This window comes from Nycticebus coucang, chromosome 15 (genome assembly GCF_027406575.1).
Source record: "Nycticebus coucang isolate mNycCou1 chromosome 15, mNycCou1.pri, whole genome shotgun sequence".
Lineage (NCBI taxonomy): Eukaryota > Metazoa > Chordata > Mammalia > Primates > Lorisidae > Nycticebus > Nycticebus coucang.
In genome coordinates, this window is record NC_069794.1 from 45,677,949 (window position 1) to 45,685,471 (window position 7,523).

General features: G+C 35.2%; 1 pseudogene; it reads right to left on the reverse strand.

Moving 5' to 3' along the window:
• Positions 1-4,651: 4,651 nt before the first annotated feature.
• LOC128566436 (reticulocalbin-1-like) lies at positions 4,652-5,504 on the reverse strand (annotated as a pseudogene).
• Positions 5,505-7,523: the final 2,019 nt, after the last annotated feature.

Below are 7,523 nucleotides of genomic sequence, written 5' to 3' on the forward strand. Positions count from 1 at the left end.
GAATAGAGAACCAAGAGATGGATCCAGCTACTTACCATTATTTGATCTTTGACAAGCCAATTAAAAACATTCAGTGGGGAAAAGATTCCCTATTTAACAAATGGTGCTGGGTGAACTGGCTGGCAACCTGCAGAAGACTGAAACTGGACCCACACCTTTCACCATTAACTAAGATAAACCCTCACTGGATTAAAGATTTAAACTTAAGACATGAAACTATACAAATACTAGAGGAGAGTGCAGGGAAAACCCTTGAAGAAATTGGTCTGGGCGAATATTTCCGGAGGACACCCCGGGCAATTGAAGCAGCTTCAAAAATACACTACTGGGACTTGATCAAACTAAAAAGCTTCTGCACAGCCAAGAACACAGTAAGTAAAGCAAGTAGACAGCCCTCAGAACGGGAAAAGATGTTTGTAGGTTATGTCTCCAACAAAGGTTTAATTACCAGAATCCACAGAGAACTCAAACGCATTAGCAAGAAAAGAACAAGGGATCGCATCGCAGGCTGTGCAAAGGATTTGAAGAGAAACTTCTCTGAAGAAGACAGAAGCGCAGCCTTCAGACATACGAAAAAATGCTCACCATCTTTAATCATCAGAGAAATGAAAATCAAAACTACTTTGAGATATCATCTAACTCCAGTGAGACTAGCCTATATCACAAAATCTCAAGACCAGAGATGCTGGCGTGGATGTGGAGAAAAGGGATCACTTTTGCACTGCTGGTGGGAATGCAAATTAATACATTCCTTTTGGAAAGATATATGGAGAACACTTAGAGATCTAAAAATAGATCTGCCATTCAATCCTGTAATTCTTCTGCAAGGCATATACACAGAAGACCAAAAATTGCATCATAACAAAGATATTTGTACCAGAATGTTTATTGCAGCCCTATTCATAATTGCTAAGTCTTGGAAAAAGCCCAAGTGCCCATCCATCCACAAATGGATTAACAAATTGTGGTATAGGTACACTATGGAATATTATGCAGCCCTAAAGAAAGATGGAGACTTTACCTCTTTATGTTTACATGGATGGAGCTGGAACATATTCTTCTTAGTAAATTATCTCAAGAATGTAAGAAAAAATACCCAATGTACTCAGCCCTACTATGAAACTAATTTAGGGCTTTCACATGAAAACTATAACTGAGTTGCAACCCAAGAATAGGGGAAAGGGAGAAAGGGAGGGAGGGAGGGGGCAGGTGGGTAGAGGGAGGGGGATTGGTGGGATTACACCTGTGGTGCATCTTACAAGGTTATATGTGAAACTTAGTAAATTTGGAATGTAAATGTCTTAGCATAATAATTAAGAAAATGCCAGGAAGGCTATGTTAACCATTCTAATAAAAATGTGTCAAACGGTCTATGAAACTAGTGTATGATGCCCCATGATCATATCAATGTACACAGCTATGATTTAACTAAAAAAAAAAATAATAATAATGGAGGTACAGATTTTTAACCTTTTTTTTTCGATATTCTTCCTCCCCTTTGGTCAATAGTCCTCATGTATTAAATTGAAACCATCTATGAGCCATCTAACCTTTGTTTTCACAATTTGATTAAAAACCCTTGTCTTTAATGTATATATATCAATAAATTTTTCATTTTTCTCTCATTGTTTTATAAAATCTGGTTAAGATATATGTGATGTCAATTGCAAATCTGGATCTCACTTATCCACTTAACTTCAAGTGTTATTAATCCCTAGTTTCTTTTCTCCACATAATGCATACTCTTTCATCTACTAATCAAAGTGCATCAAAATGGAAACTTCTTGCCTCATTTTTCCTCAGGACTTCTCTTCTTATAAATTATGTGATACAGGCCTTACTCCTTTAGAAAAAAATATATACTAATGTTTATAGCTATCCAGGCTTTCTGAAAATTTCATTTTTGGAATTAACAAATTTCATGAAAATAGGTAAAGTTTTGTATCCATTGGAAAAACTGATACATATAGTATTAGCCTAAGAAGTCTACAATATCTCCCAACTTTATCTTTGGTTGTTACATGGCTTCTTTATGAAAATTACACTTATTTTCATGCCTAATCATGTAAATATACAGCTTGTTACGTATACAGTTGCATTGAAATGAATATGTTGCCTTTATAAATACTGTTTCTTCATTTATTTATTTATTTATTTATTTATTTTGTAGTGACAGAGTCTCACTTTATGGCCCTCAGTAGAGTGCCATGGCATCACATAGCTCACAGCAACCTCCAACTCCTGGGCTTACGCGTGTTTCTTCATTTATTAAGAGCAAGAATGTCTTTCAAATTATTTTATTTACCTTTGAAAAGTAATTCACTCACAAGCAGTGTTTAATATATTCAATATCTAGCAGAGTACCACAGGCATTACAATTTTCTCTGTTCTTAAGGGAATGATTTGTCTTATCAACTTTGAAAGCAACTTCACTTAAAATGGCTGGTTCACTCTAGAGACAATTTTTCTGAGTAAGCATAATGAATTTAAGTACGCGATCTTTATATTTCTAGATTGCTCTGCTTAGGTGTTAGGAGCAGCAGATATCCGAGGTGGCCAAAATAAGAATGGAAGTTGGTATATTTTATTATTTTTATGTTATGAATCAGTCCTTACTTTATAAGTATGTTTTTGTTTTTGAATTTATGAATTAATTGGCTCACCTGGAAATACCACTTATTGCATTCTAAATTTTACTCCTGTAAAATCTTTCAAACCCCAGAAAGCAAATAAATATCATTTTCTGGTTGATATCTCTCTCTCTCTCTCACACATGTATATACGTGTGTATATATATGTGTGTGTTTGTTAACAAATGATCATGAAGAAATTATATGGTTTATAAATTTTTTTAACAAGAATAGTAATTAACTTCTGTGGACGCTTTGTTATAATTTAAATACTGAATTCTCATTTTATTGGATATGACGCAATTTACTGATGCTGCTATCCTATACATTTTTAGTAGCATAAGCTTTGAGTATTTTTTCAAACAACCTGGCATAATTAGTCTACATAACTATATCTCATTTCCTCAGGGTTCCTGGATCAGGTGTTAGCATGTTTGTTATAAACCAAACCTCTCTGGTTAGTTGAGTAGCACTGTACAGGTGCTGCAGACACTACTGCATGGGATAATGCTTGCCTTCTTAAACAAACACTGTATGTTGAATTTATAGAGAAGAAATGTTATTTTAATTAAGAAAAAGACAAAGAGCTATTTTCAGTGAGACTATTCACAGAATACTAGAGATATACATTGTTTTATGTTTTATCTTTTTCATTCAGCTTCCTAGCTTTTACAAGACCACGTTAACAGGAAAAAAGACTCAGTACTGAAAATACACTCTGAGATTCATTCCTCTGTAAGCAATAAGAGCTACTACTATTTATAAAAAATAAAGTATTGTTTTAGTTTATGGATGCAGAAAAGACTGGACTTATAAATACATGAATTACAAATAGTTGCAATCCTCTGCTCTTCCCAAGCCACCCTCACACTCTGGCCTAGCAGTCTCTCCCCAAAACTCCAAGTGTTTCCTCTATGGGAGCAATTAAGAGACTGAAACAAAATGAAACAAAATAAGATAAACAAAACAAAATGAAAACTTGAAGTTTTAGAACTCTGTGAATTTAGATTAGGGAAGTTAGGAATTTTTTTTTTTCTTAATCCTCAGGATTCTTTATTTCATTCACTTCCTACTTACAAGGTGAAATTTCAATCTGTAAAAGTTGTGTTTGCCAGTTCAGTCAACAGCTCAGAAGATCGCCTTGTCTCTGGACTGGACGGGACATGTTCCAGAATATTCCACTACATTTGGCTTCCCTGGGATCCCACCACTTCATTCTAACTGGTGATCATCTAGGAAACAGATGCTATTTCTATTCACTGTTTCAAAGGTCAGCCCTACCTCATTTGTATGTCAAGAAAATTTCCTCTCATGTATTTAAAGTATTTATCATTTTCCTAAAGTTGTTCAAGTGTCTGACATTCAACTTTTCCCAACCTCTAAATTCCTTTCTTTTTCACATTATCTTTCTTGATTGCTGCTTCTTTTAAAAACAGAAAAAAACAAAGATGTGGATTTATTGTGCACATTAGGAGGTCCATACAGAAAAAACACACGGTAACAGTTCAAAGTGTAAAGTCAAGAAGGAGGAACTGAAATATCAGACTTGCTCAGAAATAAGTCTTGCTAGTATCATCCCACTTCGGCCTAATCAGAACTCTCTCTTGCCAACTATTTAGCAGTAACAAATATAAATGGTATTTAAAATACATGACATTCACTCATATACTGTCCCCCCAACCCTACCCAACTTCTGAAGCAACAGAGATTTTTCAAGTTTTATTCTCCTTGAGTTTAATAAGAAAAAGAAAAAATTAAAAAGTCATGTTGTAGCAATATATTCCCATCGAGAACTCCCATCTACTAAGATTTTAATGTGTTTTGAAAGAAATCGTACTGAAAAAACGGTGATGACCATTTTGCAGTAAATACTGAGTGAAAAACAATTTTTATACCCCCAGTCTGAGGCATAAACTTGCTTTTTGGGGGAATACAACTGCTGTAAATTAGACAACTGCAGTAACCACCCAAGACAATAAAAGAAATCCTACGACAGTCTTCCATGTTATGGGGAGTGTCTATCAAAGTTCATCGTGATTTTTTGTGAGATCCTCCCCATAATTGGTAGCTTGGCTTCCAACAAACATGTTCCAGTTCTCCAATATCCTCCTTAGGTTAGCCTCGCATCCTTGTTTTTATCTGACTAGTACACCAGATGTCTGGCCTCAGCCTGTGCCTGATCCTAATCTTGAGGGAGGATCCAGTGGTGAAATCTCATCTTTGTCCAACTTCCCATCCTTGTTCAGATCCCTAAATTCATTAAATTGCTCCCGTTCTGACAAGACCCAGTCTGGCTCAGGACCACCTTCCTCGTGGGAAAACATATCTGCAATATACTCATCCTGATCCACAAATCATCGCTGTTTTTGTCAATGTCCTCCAGAGTTTCCAAAACCACAATTTCCTTCATATGCTGAAACTCCTCAGGGTGCAGAAAGGCAGTGAACTCCTCCCGAGTGGCTGTCCGGTCACCGTCGAGGTCCGCAGCCTTGAACCTTCTCTCATCACGTGGTAGCATTATTTTTAAGGTGTGATGATCTGAAGAATCATGAAACTCAGCGTGATTTCCTAGGTAGTAACCATAGGTGGCCTGTTTGTATTCTTCCCAGGAAATTTTATCATCTTTGTCTCTGTCACAATCCTTCCAGACTTTAGTGACATTACCATAGATGTATCTTTTCTGCACCCGTTTGATCCAAGGAATATTTAAAATGAGGTAAAACTTAAGTATTGAATCCTGAGTAAGAGCTCAATCAACTGGATGGAGAAAATAGTTTCTACTTTACATTTCACAAATGCTTTTACTTTGCTTCATACACTGCTTTCTAATAAGTAAACACACACACTCACGGACACTTCCACATGCACGCACATTCACATTGGATTTTTGGAAGGATAGTCCTTTTGTATTCTTTCAAGTTTGTCTTCAGACAAAGGGAAGCTTTGCTTACTGCTTTCTATAAAAGTGTTACATTTCCACAGATGCAGTGCAAAGCCCACCATGTGCCTAGTAACTAAAATTACCACTATGCAATCCCCCTAAAAACTGGAGACAGGAGGACCAATGTAACTCTGAGGATGTGCATGGTGTTTGCTATGTTCTGAGTAATGAACTATCTTGTTTGATCTATTAAATCTCATGTTTAACCTTGCTAAATGTAGAATATCAATGCCAATGTCTTAACACAATAACTAAGGAAATGGCAGGAAGGCTATGTTAACCAGTGTGATGAAAATATGTCAAATGGTATATAAAACCACTGTATGGTGCCCCATGGTTGCATTAATGTACACAGCTATGATTTAATAATAATAATAATAAAATCTCATGTTTAACTTAAATACTTTTGAGATCATATCTGGTTTATACTATGCCATCTTGCCTGGGTCAGGATTCTTTCCCAATAATGAATACAATTGGGCTATTGTAGGTAGAAGTACTGATCTTTCAATTATTCAGAAATTCCAGAAAATTATTTTCATTCTACTTATTTGATTACTTAATCATAAATATTTTCCTGTGAAAGTGGTATAGTGACAGAAACTAGAACCCTAAAGATTTTATTTTTACTTTGATGTCACAAAGAAGAAATTAGAATAGTAGGATCACACTGCATCTTGGGAATATGAAGAACTGATTATGCAAACCTATGATATATGAGTATATGACAAAGGAAAATATATGTTTTATATACTGCAATGTCTGGTCTAAACCAGTATGTATACCTAGAAAAATGTGAATAATAGTTGATTTTTTTTCTTTCTCTTCTTTGTTCTTTTGTCAAACGCTATCCTCAGGACAAAAATGATCATGTAGTTACTATAAATACATGTCAAATACAAGTAAAATATATCCCAAATGTGAGTGAGTTTTGCCATCCCAGTTTCAAATACTGCATCAAAACCACTATTGTTTCTCACTTAGACAAGTAAAGTAGTATCCTAACCAATAATCTTATCTTCAATCTTGTCCTAACTACCATCCCTTCATCACACTTGAAGCAGATTGCTTTTTAGAAACAAAAATGTAATCTAATCACACTCCTGCCAAAATATACAATAGTTTTCCACTACAATTAAGATATTACTTAAACTCTTTACCAAGTGAGCAACTGTAAACACTCTCCTAATTATGTGTTGATGACAATCATAGATATACAAGCATAATAGATATAGATAGATACCATTATTGATCATACATACAGTATGTACATTTTAATATTTAGTGCTTAGTAGCTGCTCTCAAACATTTTTCCAAAGTTATATAAAGTTTTACTCCCAACTTCATTGTATGAAGCAGTGTATGAAAATTGTTTTGCATAGTTTCCAAAATCTAGCATTTCCTTTTGCATTTTTAACCATTCTGATATAGATTTAGGTACTTAATGCATTTGAATAAACATGTGTAGGAAACAGTTAGCTAGAATGGAAATATTAGAGTATTTGTTGAATCAACTCTAATGTTCTCAGACAAGTTTCTTACATGAAGAATCCTATATAAAGTATGCTTTTACAATTTTTTCATGAAACTGCAAAAATCATGAACAAATATGTTGATATTCTCAGCACTCAAAGAATTAAAGCAGTACCTTTATCCAGAAAAAAACATTTTAACATATCACATGTATTCCCAGGATATAATACGTATTCCAGCTCCACCCCCCTTCCCAGCTTAGACAAGCTCTACATGTTGTTCAGGGTGTGACCCTCTACCCTAGTCCTGCTTCCCAAGTGTGAAATGCAATCTTCATGCCATGTGGGTAGAATCCCCTACTTGGCCTTGCATCCCCTGGACCCTCTTCCTGTGCATGCCCTCTTCTACTCAGAGCAGACTATGATTTCACTTTTTTAGATTCCACCTGTAAGTGAAATCGTGCAGCATTTGTCTTTCTG